Source organism: Callithrix jacchus, chromosome 5, assembly GCF_049354715.1.
Source record: "Callithrix jacchus isolate 240 chromosome 5, calJac240_pri, whole genome shotgun sequence".
NCBI lineage: Eukaryota > Metazoa > Chordata > Mammalia > Primates > Cebidae > Callithrix > Callithrix jacchus.
In genome coordinates, this window is record NC_133506.1 from 79606266 (window position 1) to 79626279 (window position 20014).

Sequence of the window (20014 nt, forward strand, 5' to 3'; positions counted from 1 at the left end):
CAGGTGCAAGCCACCATGCTCAGTCCAGCTCCCCTCTTTTGCATACATAGTATGTGAAGTTCTTTAGACATATTCTTTGAGAATGACAATGGCTGCTTTGCTGAGCACAAGCAATAAAGTGGTGGCTACAGAATTACGCACATGCTTAGTGTGTAACCAGGCACTAACAGGCCCAGGATAAAGCAACTGCCACTAACATGTACTTCTGCTGAGTGAAACACATCAACAAGACCACCGGGGCTTTTTGCAGCCCGGAGAGTCGGATAGAAAATAAAGTGGTCAGAAAATACATTCAGGCTGCAAGATCAAGAACCAGCACTTTAGATGGGCTACCACATGTGCTGAAAATAATGACTCAATGCTGAAAATGAAAATTTTAGAGCAAAAAGGGACTAAAAGAAATAATGAAATTTAATCCCCCACTTGGATATGGAGAATGCTGAACAGCGAGAACTCAGTTGGTTTGCTCAAGATGACCCAATGACTCATCAGCAGGATTGGTTCCTTGGACCTGGTTCAGGGGTCTCTGTATTCCATCATAGTGTTCTGACCTATAATGGCAATGACTTACAATTGTGAAGTAGCTCTTTATACTCTTAAAATGCTTTTATATTTAAAAAATGTAAGGCGGATATTATACCCATATTACAGATGGGGCAACTGAGGCAAAGAGAATCTAGATGATTTGCCAAAGGGCACACACGAATGAATAACAGACTATGACACAGGATTTGTCATGGCCCCTTTGCCAGGCTTGCAGCAGGGGGCACCCAGTCTATTCGGCTCTCTGGGCTGCATCTGTCTTGTGTTCCAGCTCACAGTTTCTGTGGCCATGTGACTGCACACTCAGTTCCTGGTTGGAGGGAGTATGTGAGCGAGCAAGTGCAGTGTCCAGCTGGCCACTGGAAATTCTGACACAGGAGCAGGTTCCATGTGGGGCCTGAAGTCAGACCAGGCATGTTGCCCCAAGGGGAACACAGTAGCACTCAGGCAGGGGTGCCTGCAGTCCTGAAGCCCCAGAGGGAGTGTTATGGTGTACTATTGAGTGCTTTTAGTTCTGCTGTCTGCAGCCCCATAGATGGCTGCAGGACTGGCTTGGCCCTGTGCTTCTTCCATCATGTGGGGTGACTGCCCTCCATCAACAAGGGCAAAGGGTCAGTGTTACAGCCTTTCTGGTTACCCATGTTTCGTGGGTCCTGAGCTCTTGTCCTGCATTTAAGAAGAAGGAGGTCACACTGACAATTGAAGGATATAGAGGTCTGATAATTTTTTTTAACTATACTCTAATTCTGGGGTACATATATGGAATGTGCAGGTTTGTTACATAAGTATACACTTGCCATAGTGGTTTGCTGCATCCGTCAACCCATCATCTACATTAGGTGTTCCTCCTAATGCTGTCCCTTCCCTTGCCCTCAACTCCCTGACAGGCCCCAGTGTGTGATGTTCCTCACCCTGTGTCCATGTGTTCTCATTGTTCAACTGTCATGCATGAGTGAGAACATGTGGTGTTTGGTTTTCTGTTCTTGTGTTAGTTTGCTGAGAATGATGGTTTCCAGCTTCATCCATGTCCCTGCAAAGGACATGAACTCATCCTTTTTTATGGCTACATAGTATTCCATGGTGTATATGTGCCACATTTTCTTTATCCAGTATATCATTGACGGGCATTTGAGTTAGTTCCAAGTCTTTGCTATTGTGAACAGTGCCACAGTAAACATATGTACATGTGTATTTATAGTTGAATGATTTATAATACTTTGATTATATACTCAGTAATGGGATTGCTGGTATTTCTGGTTCCAGATCCTTGAGGAATTGCCACACTGTCTTCCACGATGGTTGAACTAATTTACACCCCCACCAACAGTGTAAAAACATTCCTATTTCTCCACATCCTCATCAGCATCTGTTGTCTCCTGATTTTCTAGTGATTGCCATTCTAACTGGCATGAGATGGTATCTCAATGTGGTTTTGATTTGCATTTCTTTAATGGAGGTTGGAGACTTTTATTGAGCAATGAAACAGTTCTCAGTGGAGAAGGGATGGAAAGGTCAGGTTGTCTCTTTCAGTGTGGCTGAGCCTAGGGGCTTTTACAGGCACAGGATGGAGGAGGGGCAGGCTATAGGTAGTATTAAAAAGGATAACATTTGATTGGTTTAAAGGCACTATTCGGAAAGAACCAATTGGGAAAGGGAGGGCAAACAGGAACAGAAGTTCTCACTCTGGGTTGCAGGTTTAATCCGGAACCAGCAGTCCAGGCTGTTTTTGACTTGAAGGTAGAGTTTCGCTGGGGACCTGACCCTATCTGTCTCGGCGTTTTTCTGCCTCCTGCCGCTCTCGACAAGAGAGATGAACCTAGGTTTTTTGGCTTCCAATCTACTTGCCCCGGAGCTGTTTGACCGAGAATATTTTTGATGGCAAATGTATGGGCTTTTTCTTCTACCTCCAAACCCATTCTCTGGTTTTCCTGACACCAGCTAGGTGTCCTACAATTCAATTATGCCACCAACTACCTGGAATTAGCAGAGACACTAGAGGTCTAGACTCTGTCCTACAAGACTACCCCAAGTTCAGACACCGATCGCAAGTTACAGGTTTCTACCTGTGCTTCTGACCAACAGTATATAAACAGGCTGCTCCCACAACCCAGTCCTCATGTTCCATAATTTGCTAGAGTGCGTCTCAGAACTCAGGAAAGAGCTTTACTTAGGGTACAACAGACGCATGGAAGAGATGCTTAGGGCAAGGTATGGGGATGGGGGCATGGAGCTTCCATGCCCTTTCTGGGTGTGCCACCCTCCCAACACCTCAGTGTGTCACCACGTAAAAACTCTCCAACCCCCCTTTGTTTAGGGGTTTTTACGGGAGGTTCATTACGTAGGCATGATTAACTAAATCATTAACCATTGAAGATTGACTCAGTCTCCAGCCAATGGCAATCAGAGGGTGGGGCTGAAAGTTTCAACCCTGTAATCACACCAGTCTTTCTGACCACCAACTTCCATCCTAAAGGTATCTAGGAGCCCTAAACTACTGGATATCTCATTAGCATACAAATGGCACTTGCTTTTTGCCTTTTTTTTTTTTTTTTTTTTTTTGAGACGGAGTGTCACTCTGTCACCCAGGCTGGAGTGCCGTGGTGCAGTCTCAGCTCACTGAAGCTTCTACCTCCCAGGTTCAAGAGATTATCCTACCTCAGCCTCTTGAGTATCAAGGACCACAGGTGTGCGCCACCGCTCCTGGCTAATTTTTTGTATTTTTAGAAGAGACAGGGTTTTACCATGTTGGCCGAGAGGCTTAAATACTGTCAGTAGTCAAACAGCTGGTCTCGAACTCCTGACCTTAGGTGATCCATCCGCCTTGGCTTCCCAAAGTGCTGGGATTACAGGCGTGAGCCACCACGCCCAGCGGCTTTTGCAATTCTTTCGCTTAGAAAAGATGAGAGTTTTAGAAGCTATGTACCAGGGACCAGGGAAAAAGATCAAATATCTATTTATTCTTTTCACACTGCCTATACCTGCACTTGCCACAGGGTAGGCGTTTCACTAGACTGCAGGCTCTTTGGCAGGGCACACCTGAAGCAAGGGCCCCTGGTTTGCTGCTGGTACAGTAGCCTCACTCAGCATCCTCAATACATTCTTGGAAACTGATTTGAAGCAAAGCAGAACAGAGCAGGTCCTCGAATAACATCGTTTCCTTCAAAGTCTTTACTTTGTTATCACGTTGATGAGAAAAAATAAATTCATTTTGTTATTCGTTGTCTTGCTTAGGTCATAGTTTCTAAGAACCTATCAACCACATTAAGTGAGGATTTATAGTACTGTTTCTGTCATCTTTCTCACAGTACATGTTTGTTGCAGGATAAAGTAGTGGAGGGTGAGCTATTCTCCTTACTCAAAAAATCAGCAAAAACCTGGCTCTAGTATGCTATAGATCATGAGTTTTCGTTGTTGTTTACCTGGACTTTCTCAATTCCAATTTCGTTACATTTCTGTAAAGACTAACCTCATAGCCAGAGCAAATGACTGACAAGTATTCTTCTGCTTTTTTTCTTTTAGCTTAGTGTGATGGGCAGAATAATGGCCCCACCACTCAAAGATATTTGTGCCTTAATCCTCAGAAAATGTGACTATTTCTTGTTATCTGACAAAATAAACTTTGCAGATGTGATTGCTGAAGGTAAGGGTAACAGACCTTGAGGTAGAAAGGGTATTATTCAGGTGGGCCCCATGTAATCACATGAGTCCTGAAAAGTGGAAAACCTTCTCTGACTATGGGTCAGGTTGGGAGAGAGAGAAGTGATCATGGAAGCAGGGTTAGAGAAATGCAACTTTGCTGGCTTTGAAGATGCAGAAAGGGACTGAAAAAAAAAATTCAGGAAGCCTCTAGAAGTTGGAGAAAGCATGGAAATGTATTTTTTTCCCTAGAAATTCCAGAAAGGGATGCAGACTCTTCCCGATGCCTTGGTTTTAGACTGGTGAAACTTATATTGGACTTAGAGCCCACAGAAATGTAAGATAATATATTGGTCTTGTTTTGAGTCACTGAGTTTGTGGTTATTTGCTGCTATGGCATGTTACAACCTCTCCTCAGGGACAGAGTGGACCCCTACTCAGAAGTTGGTTCAGATGTCAAGCCTGATGATGATGTCTCCACTATACACATGTGCCAACAGGGTATTAAAAAGTTTGTTACTTACATAATAAGTCTTTCAGTGTGGCTCCCAAGCAGGTCCAGAAATGGCTTGAAAAAGCAGAGAAGGTCATGCCTGTAATCCCAGCACTTTGGGAGGCTGAGGAGGGTGGATCATGAGGTCAGGATTTCCAGACCAGCTTGGCCAGCATAGTGAAACCCTGTCTCTAGTAAAAATGCAAAAAAAAAAAAAAAAAAAAAAAAAATAACCAGGCATGGTGGTGTGCACCTGTAATCCCAGTTACTTGGGTGGCTGGGGCAGGAGAATTGCTTGAACCCAGGAGGCGGAGGTTGCAGTGAGCCGAGATCGTGCCACTGTACTCCAGCCTGGGCGACAGAGCAAGATTCTGTCTCAAAAAAAAGAAAAGAAAAAGCAGAGAAGGGAGTCTGCCTTGGCAATATGATGGTAGTTAGGCGGTGGGGATGGAAGGAAGGTTCCTATGTGTGCTTTGATCATTCCATTGGCTCCAAAGGACAGAGCACCCAGGCTTTCTTAACAGCTTGCCAAGGTTGGGGGCAGAAAGGGAATAGGTGGAATGAGGCTTAAATACTGTCAATAGTCAAACAGCAAGAAATGGAGCCAGACTCTATTATACAGCAATGAGAGAAAACTGGTACACGAATCTTCCTCTAGCTGCATCTATGCCACCTGTGCTCTTGCCCACTCACCTACCCCATGTTTTATTATGGTATCCACTGCATGCCAGCATAGTGCTAGAGAAGCTGGACGTAGTGATGTCCATGAAATAATACTTTTTTCTGTTGTTCTCACAGTCTAGTAGGAGTGAACACTGAATTGACTCATCATTATTTGATTATTTGCCAAGGATCACATTGTGGTATATTGAGAACATAAGAAAGCACAAGGGAGAAAGAGACTTTTCTTCTTACAAATTTTAGGAGAATTTTCACTGGAAAGGCGAGAGTTGGCACAGCTTTTGCATAACGACTAGCAGTTCAACACACAGTGGTAGAGATTAAAGAACTCTAAGCAAAAGAGAAAAGCACAGACAAAGGCATAGATGCATGAAGTTATGTCTGAGTTGCAGTGAATGGGGTTATCAAATGAGGGTTTTTTTCACTCTGATTTCTTTCGAGCTTGGGATGGGGTAATGGAGATTAGGGAGGCAGATTGGAAGAAAAAGCCGGAATAGTAAGAAAGAGTAGGGTTAACGGATGACTAACCGTTGGTTACCTGCATGTTGACCTAATGCAAGGATGTGAGTTTGTTTTTAGTCTCAAGCCATTGACTCATACCCAGTTTAATATACGTAAAGGAAAACATATGAGATCTATAAAGTAGACAAGATTGGAAAGAAATTGTTTCAAGAAAAGGAAGTTAATCGTAATTGAGCCTAACTGGTATAGACTACAGTTTCTTTTCCAATAATGGCCCAAGGAAATGATGCACAAAGTATGTGGAATTACCATTGCTTATTGAAGAGGGAGCGGACTCGGGGGTTGGCAAAAGAATAAAGAAACTCATCATGACTCAGAATGTGTCTTCTCTCCCTTGGGTGCTCTTCTTGGTGACACCCTAGAACATCCTGGGACATTGCTGGTCTCTAAACTCCCTTCCTCCCTAGATGGCTGGTGCCTTGGTAGTAGGCTCCACCCTCTTGTGGGTGTCAGCTGGGGCAGTCTGGATTTTTATAAGAATTCCAGTGTTAATGATGGAATTCCTTTGGAGAGAGGCACAAGTCTTCTTTCAAGTTGCCATCCCAAACTGGTGCTGCATTCTCACTTCTCTCCCCCTGTTTTGTATTTTAGATTTAAGGGGATCTTTCACATATATAACAAGTTCTTGCTTTGAACTTAAAAATAAACACTACAAAAAAATGTATGTTCCAATCTTACTTGAAATGCCCAAATATGATTAGTATTAGACTGTGAAATACCTCTGCTTATCTCTAGGAGCCAGCTGCTGGGAGCATTTTGAGGGATCAGGCTGGTTGTTGTGAGTGATTTTTTTTTTTAAACAAATCATAAGCCCCAAGCGATCTGTGTATAGACCCTCCATGAAGTCCCCTTAGTCAAAAACTCAGTCTTTCTAATTTTTATTCTCTCCTCCTTTGGCCTGATCCCAATCGTGGAAGACAGTGTGGGAGCCAAATAGGTTCCAATTTCAATCTGGCCATTTCTCTCTTACTTCTCTTGTATTTCTGCCTTTCTCTTTTCTAAACTTGCCTGGCTGCATCTAAGGACTTTCCAATTGAGGAAACAAATTATTTGGGTCATACAGGCCACTGCTGCTACTTATGAGCCAAAAAAAAAAAAAAATGCTGCTTGGGATTTGGAAAACTGATTTATTAATACATGCAGGGTCTTGCATGTCAACAACTGCAAATTATGGATAACAGATTTGCATCTTCTATAATTTCATGGCCTTATTCAAAGGGACGTAACGAACTAACAAAAAGGGCTAAATGAGAAAATGTTTTTTTTTCTCTCAAAGCTTTTTTTGACCTACCTGCCTATCTCTTCCATCAAAAAGTAAGAAAGAAGGATAGAAAACAAAAAATATTAATTTATTGAAAGGCTTAACTTTAAAGCATCGTGAGATTTTAAATCTGTGAATTACTCTGTATAATGTATGAGTCAATTACAGAAAGAATAGGACATAGTAACAAGTTAGCATGAATCTTCAGCTAAAAGTATGTTCAAGGAAATGAAGCTAGAATTCAATCAAAAAAGGAGCTAACATTAAATTTCTTCTGAACACACTATTCTGGAAGAATATTTGAGGGACACTAAAAGTGAAAAATAAGCTATATTTGTCTTTGGTGAATGTGCACTATATATGAAGAGACAAGATACTAGAAGTTGTGTATTGACATTCAAAATGTCCTCAGCAATTTACTCCCAAGAGAGGTGAAGCAGCAGAGAGTCATGACTTGGCAAATAAGCAATAAGGATAAAAATAACCACTGAATGGAGGCATGCCTGTGGGATTGTAGGGGTCTCTATTAGTCCACTTTGTGTTACTCTAATGGAATACCTGAGGCTGGATAATTTATAAAGAGGAGAGTTTTAATTGGCTCCTGGTTCTGCAGTCTGTACACAAAGTAGAGTGCCTGCACCTGGGGAAGGCTTCAGAAAGCTTCCAATCATGGCAGAAGGTGAAGGAAAGCCAGACTGTCACAGGGCAAGAGAGAGGACAAGACAGAGAATGGAGAGGTCTCGGACTCTTTTAAGCAACCGAATCTTGCATGAACTGCCTGAGCAAGAACTGACTCAGCACCAAGGGGATGGTGCTAAGCAAGAACTGACTCAGCACCAAGGGGATGGTGCTAAGCCATTCATGAGGGATCCATCCACATGATCTAATGCTTCCCAGCAGGCCCCACTTCTACATTGGAAGTCACATTTCAACATGAAATTTGGAGGGGACAAATATCCAAACCATGTCAGGATCTGAGAGGATTTCTTTCTTCTCCCCAACTCCCCACAACATTTTTTTTTTGAGACAGCATCTGGCTCTGTTCCCCAGGCTGGAGTGCAGCGGCATGATCACGGCTCACTGCAACCTCTACCTCCCAGGCTCAAGTGATTTTCCAACCTCAGCCTCCCAAATAGCAGGGACTACAGGTGTCTGCCACCATGCCCAGCTGATTGTTTATTTTTATTTTTTAAGAGATGAGGTCTCCCTATGCTTTCCAGGCTGGTTTCAAACTTCTGGACTCATGCAGTCCTCATGCTTCAGCCTCCCAAAGTGCTCGAATTACAAGTGTGAGTTCCTGCTCCTGGCCCCCGAGAGGATATCAAGTAACAGATGATTTTTTTTTCTAGATTTTAAATATAGTCAGGATCCTGGTAAGTGGGAAAAGCAAGGAGATCATTTCACAAAAGAGGGTCTGAAAAGAGGACTTGGAGAAGGGTGTTCTGTGGGTACTCAGGGTTTTGTGAACAGAAATTCTTTGTTTGGACAATTAATGGAGAGATGTCATTCAAAAGAGCATCAAAATATCAAATGCCTAGGAAATGCCAATGAAAGATATTTGAGATTCCTACATAGAAGACTACACACAATTACTGATGGTGAATGGAAGGAGATGCCAAGTTCATGGATTGAAAGAATCAAGGTTGTTATATCTTGTTTTCTTGAAATTGATCTATAGATATCTAATTCAATCCCAATCACATCCCATAAGATTTTATATTTGTGGAAATTGACAAGCTGGTTCTAAAATTTATATGGGGCTGGGCTCAGGAGGCTGAGGTGGGCAGCTCACTTGAGGCCAGGAGTTCGAGATCAGCCTGGCCAATATGGCAAAACCCCATCTCTACTAAAAGTACAAAAAGTAGCCAGGTGTGGTTGTGCATGCCTGTAATCCCAGCTACTCGAGAGGCTGAGGCAGAGAATTGCTTGAACCTGGGATGTGGAGGCTGCAGTGAGCTGAGATCACACCACAGCCCTCCAGTCTGGGTGACAGAGTGAGACTCCATCTCAATAAATAAATAAATAAACAAATAAATAAAATTTATATGGAAATAAAAAGAGCTAAGAATAGCCAAGGTCAAAGATGAGTAAGCCGTATTAAACGTTAAGATGTATTTAAAACTATAGTAATTAAGGCTGTGGCTTATTAATATAATCAGTAGATCACCTTAGATGTACTACTAAAGCTATAGTAATTAAGGCTATGGGTTATTAATATGATCAATGGAATAGAGAGTCCACAAACAGCTTCACACATATTTGGTCACCTGATTTATGACAGAGTTGCCAGTTGCGTTACTACTGACAGTGTAAATGGGTGCACTCACTTTGAAAGCTATATGAATATTCTGTGACGCAGAAGATCCATATCAACAGAAATGTGTACATGTGTACCAAGCGACATATCCATGGGTGCCTATAACATCACTGTTTATTATAACCTCAACCCTCACCTAAACAACCTAAATGTCTATCAACAACTAAATGACTAATACATTATAATTCCTTCATACCATGGAAGGCTACATAGCAGGTTCAGTAAAGTTTTTCTATAAAAGATCAGATGATAAATCTTGTAGACACCTAAGTGAATGTGGCTGAGCTCCTAGACCTTTTTCTATAGATACTGAAATTTGAATTTCATACAATCCACTTTATAAAATATGATTTTTCTTTTGATTTTTGACTGTTAAAAAATACAGGCCGGGAGTGGTGGCTCACGTCTATAATCCCAGAAATTTGGGAGGCCGAGGCAGGTGGATCAGGAGGTCAGGTGATGGAGACCATACTGGCCAACACAGTAAAACCCCGTATCTACTAAAAAATGTAAAAAACTAGCTGGGCATGGTGGTGCACACCTGTAGTCCCAGCTGCTTGGGAGCCTGAGGCAGGGGAATTGCTTGAACCCGGGAGATGGAGGTTTCAGTGAGCTGAGATGGCGCTACTGCACTCCAGCCTGGTGACAGAGCAAGCCTCTGTCTCAAAAAATAAAGTAAATAAAATAAGAACTGTTATTAGCTTGCAAGTTGCACAAAAACCTGCAGTGAGACATAAATGCAGAAAAACAGGCAACTGCTACACACCCCACAACATGAATAAACCTTACAGACTTAATGGTGCATAGAAGAAAAACAGATGGACAGCAACATCCACCTTTTTAATAATTCCACTTATACAAAGTTCAAAAACGGGCAAAACTAATTTATGGTGATGAAGGTCAGAAGAGTGATTACCTTTGGAGAAGTCATTACACATCATGCTTCTGCACTGTGGTGCTCTATTTTGGGATCTAGGTGGGAAGCTAATCAGTTGTGTTCACTTTCTAAAAGGTCACCAATCTATACTGTGAATTTCCTGTTCCTCAATAGAACAATGTTTTTTTGTTTATTTGTTTTGAAGAATCTAGGAGCAATTTAAGAGACAATACCATGCAGTGTCTGAGTGTAGATTCTGTGCACAGACTGCTAAGTCCTAGTTCTGTCATGAGCTGTGTGACCTTAGGCACATTGTTTCACCTCTCTGTTCTTTAGTTTTTCTCAGCTGTAAAAAGGGTTATCACAGTTGTACTCAGTTGACTCTCAGTAGTACTCAATATTGTAATATTGCTGGAAGAATGATGAGTTAATCCATAGAAAGTCACTTAGAACAATGCTGGCATACCCTAAGAACTCAATACATGTTATTATTGTGGCCAATAACTTTGTTGCTTTAGGTCTTAAGTGCCAGTTTGTTAAGACATTTATAAACTCTTGATTCTGCCTCAAACATACTTTTAGATTAAGCAAGGCCAGGAGCACAAAGAAGTCTTTTTAACTCACATGTGGTCCAGCCTACCTCACCAGGAATCTGATTCTGAAGATCTGGGAATAAAGGCTCAGAGTCATAAATAATATAAATATCCCTTGTCTTATTTAGAATGTACATGTTGCCTGTGAAAAGTTGCAGTGTCAGTAGGTATTAGTTGAAGACTCTGAGATCTGGGATTCCAAACAAATATGTACTTCCATTCTGAACTAATCATTTTTATAGAAAACAGACGAGGCTTTTTGGATAGGTGCGTGAACAATATCTTACATTACTCGCCTGTTCTCTAGGCCTAGGTCCTGCATCCAAAGAGTGCCAGAGGCAGGATATTTTTTTTCTGGAGGATATTTTGACCTCCAGAAACTTTGTAAGGTAAACCCTGCTTATCCACTTAAAATATTTTCCTGGAAAAAAAAGCCAAAAATAAATAAAGTCAGAAATAATCATCTAATTCCTACCCTTTATGCTTTTTAAATGATACTATACCATCCTGGGAGGCATCATATTCTGTGACTTAAAAAAATGAAGCAAATATGCCAGGCACGGTGGCTCAGGCCTGTAATCCCAGCACTTTGGAAGGCCAAGGAAGGTGGATTGCTTGAGCGCAGGAGTTCATGACCAACCTGAGCAACATAGTGAGACTTGATCTCTAAAAAAAAACAAAAAAAACACACACACAAAAAATTAGCCAGACATGGTGGCATGCACTTGTAGTCTAAGGTACTCAGGAGTTTGAGGTGGGAGGATCACTTGAACCTGGGAGGTGGAGGTTGCAGTGAGCTGAGATCGCACCACTGCACTGCAGCCTGGGTGATAAAGTCATACCCTGTCTGAAAAAAAATTTTTTTTAATGAAGCAAATAGTATTTTTACGAACTATAAATATTCATTCATCTGTTCAGTCATTCAACAAATTTTATTGAGTGCTTAATATCTGCTATATAAAAGGCATAGGAAGTTCCCAAGTAAAATAATTTTTTTGACTCTATTCTTTAAGGTGATGTTTCCTTAAACTTTTGACCATGGAATGCTACAACCCTTCCAGTTCTTTTTTTTTTCCTAGTAATACCCATTCATATCACAGAATAGACTTTGGGAAATGCTGAGCTAACTAATCTTTTATTGCTGAATACCAAGGTTGCCTAACTCTTTGCTGTCATAAATAACACTGCAGTGAACATTCTTGTACCTACAGCTTTGCACAAATGTTGGATTATCTTTTTAGGATACATTTCTGGAGTGGAATTGTTGTTAAAGGCTCTGTTTCTTTTTATGTGGGTAAAAGACCCTATGTCAGTTGTACAAATCTTAGGGACTCATAGACTCGTAAAATATCAGATGGGATCTTAGCATCAACTCAAGCCTTCCTGTCACCGTGGGAAGACCAGGGCTTGAAGACTAGGGCTTGAAGCCAGGTCAGTCTTAATGTGCTTCTCAGAGCTCCATGTGGACTCCTGGGGCAGCTGTCCAGCAAAAGAAAGACGTGAGAGGGAAGTCAGGAAGGCATCACTAGTGTCAGCATTTGCCCCTTCTGGGTCAGACTACGCTCTCCCTCTCTTTCTTCCCGGTCTTTCTGTTTTAAGCCATTGTGTCATATTTATGAGCCACGGGGTATTTACCAAGAAGAAAATCCAGGAAAATGAAGATTCAATTTAGCACCCATTCTTCCCCTTGAAAAACAGGCAAGAAACCAGGTAGTTTGCAAAGGGCACAGGTTGTGTGTGTGTGTGTGTGTGTGCACGTGTGAGCCCATGTGCACTCTCCTGTAGTAATTCCTTTGGGAAGCTTGAGCTAAGACTCACACACTACACCATATGATATTGATTTCTCTGCTGCACAGCTATGACCCTCAGGCTTATATTGCCTTAAGAGAGGGCTAGGCTGGGGATTGTGTGAATTATTTCCTAGTCTCGCCTGCTGTTTCTGGTAGAATTTGCTGCCATGTGGTGAGCGCATGTTTTTGAAAGATTCTTGGTAGGAGGTAGCATGCAGCTCAGGTCAACTGATGTGAGCAGCCTTCTAGGCAGGGGAGCAGAGCTGAGTGACTAAACCCAAACCAGATCCAGAAGCTGGGGCATTGGCCAACCCCGCCTCCAGACAGGGACAAACGTGCATTCCCTGGTGTCTCCCTTGGTGTCCCTCTTGGTTGTATTTGATTTGAACAGAATCCAACTTTTCTCAAAATGCAAAAGGAGTGGGAGCTTCCAAGTGGCCTCTAACTTTAATTTGGGGAAAAATATCTTTTCTCTGTTGTACAGACACACATACCACATCAGAGCAAATGCTCCCAAAGCTCCATTCTTATTTTTGGCTTGGAAAAGTTCTTGATGTTTCATAGCAAATCTTCCCACATCCTACCACACCCATCTTGTTTTTCCACCCGCCTCAGGCATCTTATGCCTCATTACTGAGGTATTAGTAATAGAACGGGAAATTGGCAAAGAAATCCTTGTCAATGGCTGACTGGACCTGCCCGCCCAATGCCATTCGCCCAGTCTCAAGCCATCCCAGTTTGTGTGGCTCAGGAGATTCCTTTGAGACCTCAGGTTGGAGGTGATGCCAGGGAGGGCACTGGTGGAATACTTTGTTCAGGCGTGGGAGCTCTCTTTGGTCTACCTTGGAGTCAAATTAAGCCCTGATAATGCTTGAGACAGGAATGGTATAAGCATCTTTTTCTTTCCATGGCTTCTATTACATACTTGGGCACATATCAGAGATATTTGTTGAATATCTGAATAATCTGAATTTGTTGAATTCAACAAACATTTGTCGAATAAATGAGCAAATGACTTGGGATTCAGGTGTATAGTCTTTCTTGGTCTACTATCATGGGTACACACCTGTCCGTGTTTACTTTAACTTCCAGCCATGTTAACCACCTGAGGATTTCATGGGGAGGCAGGTTGGAATCGATACCTTCTTCAGTGTTAGAAAAATCCCTTTTCTTCTTTGTGGATCCCCTTCCTGGCTTCCACCTGTTGCCTGCAGTGATGTTCTTGAACTTACTAAAAATGAAAGACAAATGTCAGACTTGATTTCAGGCAGAGAAACATTTCAGGCCGAGTTACAACTAGGCCCTTTGGGAAGCAGAGAGACAAAGAACAGGAAAAGGTAATGGAGGAAAATTTGGGCCTGGTTCCAACATTCAAGGCTTCATATATCCATGGGCAGTTTCCATATTTCATCTGTGCCGGTGGAGGGATCAGTTGGCACTCGTATTCAGCCTACATACACTATTCCTGACACCACACATTCTGTCACAGGTCATGTCCACATGGGGGAAGAAGCATCGTTTTTGTACCACAAGGACAGTCAGTGACCAATTACCAAGCTGTGCATCTGCTCATTGGGGATGCTATGTCTTTTTACAGTTTGCACAGTTTGCATATATGGCAACGTGGCCTGAAAACGCAGTTCCATTATTTTATGTTTCTCTATTCTTTTTTGAATGTCTTGGATATGTGAACAGTGAGTGTGTGCAGGTGCATCTGTGTGTGTGAGAGTGTGTGTGTTTGTGTATGTGCTCAGTATGACTCTAAGCGTTGAATTGAGTGGATGACATTAAAACTAGTGCATGCTGGAAACAGTGGCTCCTGCTTGTAATCCCAGCACTTTTGGAGGCCGAAGCAGGAGGCTTGCTTGAGGCCAGGAGTTCAAGACCAGCCTGGGCAAGGTAGCAAGTCTCTATCTCTAAAAAATAAAAATTAGAACAACTAGCCAGGTGTGATGGTATTGCCAGTAGTGCTACCTGGGAAGCTGAGATGGGCGGATCACTTGAGCCCGGGAGGTTGAGGCTGCAGAGTTATGACTGTGCCACTGCACTCCATCCTGGACAACAGATCAAGACCCTGTATCTAGAAAAAACCAAATACATAAAAATAAAGCAAGTGTACCTGTTTCTATGCTAAAATGCCCTCTCCTTTTCTCCTATGAGTTGAGTAGAGAAACAAGCTTTCTGTGTGAATCTCTTCTATCCTTTTCTGGCCTAGTGTGGTGAACAGGCATGTAACCACTGCTTGGCCAATTTAACCCTTCCTCTCCCATCTCCTCTTCTCAGATTCTGCTTGGAAAGGAGGGAGGCATAATAGTGTGACCTGCAGTGTCTTCCCCATTGTGAGGTGTGGGCTGGGGAGGGAAATTGGGAAGGTTAGAAATGCTCCAGGTGAATTCAACTCCTCCTTCAAGTTGGCCACAGCACCTCCCATGATTTCCTGCCCTTTCTCTCTCAGTTTCTAGGAAGTCTTTATTGCTCCTTATAAATTGGCTACTAAAGCACGGGTGGCTCTAAGTACTAGAAAAATCTCAAGCCAAGGAGACCTCCCACTAGTAATTCCCATGTTCATCCCCAGTCCTCAGTTTTCCCCATTTCTAAAATAGAAATACCCATTGATATGGTCCTAGGGTATGAAACTGTGTCTAGTCTAGAGAGTTCCTGGGCTCCTGGGCGCCTAACATCACAGGCGTTGTGCCAGCAGAGCCTTTGAAGTCCTCCTGTCTCGTTCTTTTCTCGTTTTATAAGCTGTAAATCATCAAAGACTCAGCACTTGTTCCTTGTAGACATCACAACTCACCCTTTTTGCTCCCATCCAGAGCCTCGTTTTCCTCCTCAACTCTTCCTTAATTTATAGACTTTCATGTAAAGAGAGCTACAAACAAACTGACATTTCTGAATGATGGCGCATTCTTGCCATCAAAATTCAGGCTCACAGCAGTATCACATGAATAAAGGATAATTCTCCCCTCGCAGCGCGGGCTAGGCTTCAGAGGAGACTCAGTTTGCAATGTGGAATCCAGTTTGATCCTCATTTTACCTCCTTGGCCTCCCACATAATGTAAAAGCAACATCAGTTTTCTTTTTTTTTTTCTTGAGTTCAAGCAAGTCTCTTAGATTTGCCCTCTTAATCATCTTTAGGTATGTAGGAAATTGATGAGTAAATGACAAAAACAAAAACAGGTTGGTGAGATTGAGAGTTCATGGTTCTTGACCTAATGTCCAGGAAGGCACTGCCTCTGAGACACTTTGATGTGTGTGTGTGTGCGCGCGCACGCGTGCATGTGAAAGTGCGTGTGTGCGTGTGTGTGTGTGTGTGTGTGTGTGTGTATGCACACAGTAGTATATTCAGAAAAGTTTCTTTCCTTCTAATACCCAGTGACTGGGAAGAACAAATTGAGAGCTCCATATATTAAACAGAAACTTTAGAACAAAGATGTCAAAGAAGACAAGTTTGAGGGAAAGGCATAAATATGAAATGTCTTACATGCTATGTAACTGAAAGAAAGAAAGCAGGATATTTAATAAGAATGACACAGTCACAAATAATTTAGTAATAAATTATAGTCATATAAAGAAGGAGGAAGGAGGATGGAGGAAGGGGAGTCAGAAACCAGAAAAAATGTTATAGAAGAATGGGAGTAGTGGAGGGGAGGTAGAGAGTATGTCTTAGTATGCTTTGTGTTGCTATCAAGGAATACCTGAGAATGGGTAATTTATAAACAAAAGAGGTTTATTTGGCTCACAGTTCTGCAGGCTGTGCAGGAAGCATGGCACCAGCATCTGCTTTTGAGGAGGGCCTCAGAGTGCTTCCACTCATGTGGAAGGGAGCAGGCATCATGCTGTGAGAGAGGAGGAAAGAGACAGAGAAGGAGGCACCAAGCTCTGTTTAATAAGTAGATCTCAGGGGAACAAATAAGGTGAGAACTCACTCATTACCATGAGGACAGTGTATGTTAGAAATGCATAACACCCTACTTCCCAGAACCAAAATTTGGTAAGTCTGGGAAAGACCCAGGAATATAAATTTTTGAGGTATTCTGCAAGTGATTCTTTTTTTGTTGTTCTTTTTTGTTCTTTGTGGAGACCTCTGTCACTGAGGTTGGAGTGCGGTGACACAATTGTAGCTCGACCTCCTGGGCTCAAGCACTCCTCCCACCTTAGCGTCCCATTCATGAGAAAATCTGTCCTCTGACCCAAATACCTAGCATCAGGCCCCACCTCCAACACTGGGGATCACATTTCAACATGAGATTTATAGGGGACAAATATCCAAACTACATCAGACTATGAAAAGAAAAAGAGGAAGACAGAATGAGCAGAATGGGACAGACAGCAAAGACACAGGACACGAAGACCCATTCATTTACTCTACCGATAATTTTTTAGCAGAGCGCAAAATGATTTTTCCCCCAGAGCTCTGCATTGTGCCAGAAATGTAGAGCTGGAAGGGACCCCACATGTTACCTTCACTGCCTCTCCCCACAAAGCCAGTGTAGATGGATAGTGAAACGTGACTGTAGATGGGGCAAAGCAGGAACCTGAGGTCTGCAAAGGTTGAAAAGAGAGCAATGCTGAGGGTGCCCAGACAGAAGGTGCTGTGTGAGTGAAGAAGGGTTTCTCAGCACCATAACCCATGCGGCTGAAGGTGCTCTGGGCTGCCCAGGCAGAAGTGCACCCTCAACCAGCAGGCTTGCAAGGGTTAAACCCTACAGGTTGCACCTCTGGCCAAACACCGTTTTCCACTGCTGTGATGAAGCTTCTAGTGACTGCTGGGTAGCTGGAGGTTTGAGAAAGATTAAGACATTTTTATGAGAATCAGTTGGGGTGTTTTTTACAAATGAATATGCCATAATACCCCACTTCCCAGAACCAAAATTTGGTAAGTCTGAGAAGGACCCAGGAATAGAAATTTTTGAGGCACCCTGCAAGTGATTCTTTTTTTGTTATTCATTTTTTTTTTTTTTTTTTTGAGACCTCTGTCACCCAGGTGGGAGTGCAGTGGCACGATTGCAGCCTTGACCTCCTGGGCTCAAGTGCTCCTCCTACCTCAGCCTCCCAAGTAGCTGGGACCACAGGTGCATGCCACCATGCCCAGGTATGTTTTTGTAGAGAGGTGGTTTTGCCATGTTGCCCAACCTGGTCTTGAAGTCCTGAGCTAAAGCAATCCACCTGCCTTGGCTTCCCAAAGTTCTGGGGTTACAGGTGTGAGCCACCGGAACCTGGCCTCAACTAATTCTGATACAGGAAATCCTGGGCTGAAACTGAAGGCCCCATTCATTGCATGTTTCAGGCCCTGGCTTCTGCCCCATTCATTGCATGTTTCAGGCCCTGGCTACTGCTTTTGGGTTCCATGCTCCCAGACACATTAGACCCTGAACAAAGTCACAGAGGGTTGGATGGTGTTAGGAAATGACGAGTGTTATTGGTAATTCTAAGTTCATTTTTTCCTCTAGATTTGTTTTCTTTGTGTAGTAGACTGTTAATGACCCTCTCATAGATTTTGAACAACTCTGGAAAAAAATCAAAAAACTTTCTTCTGCATCGTAGGTAGATATTCCCTGTATATTCTAAAATACTCCCCTCTCTAAAACCCTTTTCTTTCTACCTGAGAGTTTTTACCTGGGCTCTAGGGTATTCTCAGTCATTGCTGTAGCTTACCAGAAGCACCAGGGAGTTATCCCTAGGATGGACTCTCATGCAGAGATAAATGGGAGTGGGTGGATAAGTACCCCAGCTTTCTTTCCTCCTGGAGAGACAATTCTGCAGCATCTTCCATCCAGTCTATAAAAAGCCCCAGATGCCCACGTAGGAACTCACTCAATCATGTAAACAACTTACACCCAAATCATTGTACCATCTACTTGGGAGGAACACAAACTAAGACTTTTTTTTCTAAATTTTTAAATGCTTCTTGTAGCCTTGCATGAATTTTAAAATACAGCTTTAGGTGAGGAGAAATAGCTTTTCCTCACCCATCCCTAGGATTATAACTGAGGCCCCTATAACAAAAGACAGATTAACAAGAGAAAAGCACACACATTTATTTAATATAAGTTTAATGTGACATGGGAGCCTTCATAAGGAAATGAAAACCCAAAGAAACAGTTAAACATGTATTTTTATACAAAGTTTCGTGAAGAGTGGGCAGTTGTGAAGAACTATAATTGGACAAAGGGGGTCTGATCTAAGGGTAATAAACTGGGGGAACTTAGCAAGGCCTGTGTGTTCAGATTCCTCTCTGTGATTCTGTGTCTTCAAAGACAAGCAAGTTCCTTTCCTCTGGGTACAGGAAGGGTACTCCGGAATGGGAATCTTATGACCTGATTCATGAAAGAAGGATTGGGGGTGGGAAATGAGATGGAATTTCCTGCTTCTGCTGTTTTCTCAGTTGGCAATGTGCCATATTTTGGGGTAGCATGTCCTGAACCCCATCATAGCCAAGATGTGTGTCAGTAAAAACAGTTAGGGCACAATAAAACTTGCCTATGAGTCAGAAAAACAAAAACAATCAAGCAAACAAAGAGAAATTTAGTAACAACCCTGCAAACTCCCTACCTGTTGTACACATATTTCCTTTTCATTTTATAATTCAGATAACTGCTCACCCAAAATTGTACATAGGAGAGCAACAAGATTTCTTTATTAAAATGCTTCATTTACAGCTCATTAAAATTTGATCAAGGGGTATACTATTACTTGAACTTGACCTTGCCTTGGCCTGTGGGTCACCAGTGGTGCTCCCACAATTTTCAGTACCTGAGCTCCTCCAACTCCCTAATCAGCTGGTGCAGAACTTCACAGAGCCATGAGATTAGATTGTTACCCCATTGCATTTCCTTACATTTGAACTGGGCTTTGTAGAGCTTCCATATATGTTATCTTGCTTGTGTTAAATAACCATCCTGTGGAGCAGTACGGGCATGCTGCTCTATTCTCTATTCTATGGAAATAGTGTTAGAGAAGGCAGATAGTTTGACCAAAGTCAAAATGAGGAAGTGTCCCTTATTCATTCATTCACTGGACCTTTAGCTTAAGTTAAACAGCCTTTCCTAAGCCTGTAGAAAGAACCATCTATTCAAAATTGTTTCTAGACATTTTTTTTTTTTGCATTTTAGTACATGGTTGATGCTTTTTATTAAACAAATTTACCCCATGAAGTCATAGGTCTTCACAACCCTATCTACAAAATATAGAGAAGTAAATCACCTCTGCCCCTTTTCCCCTGTTCTCAGCTTGTCAGCAGCAGAATTTGAGATAGTGACGGACCAGGATGATCCCCAGGTTGATTGGCACTTCCAACA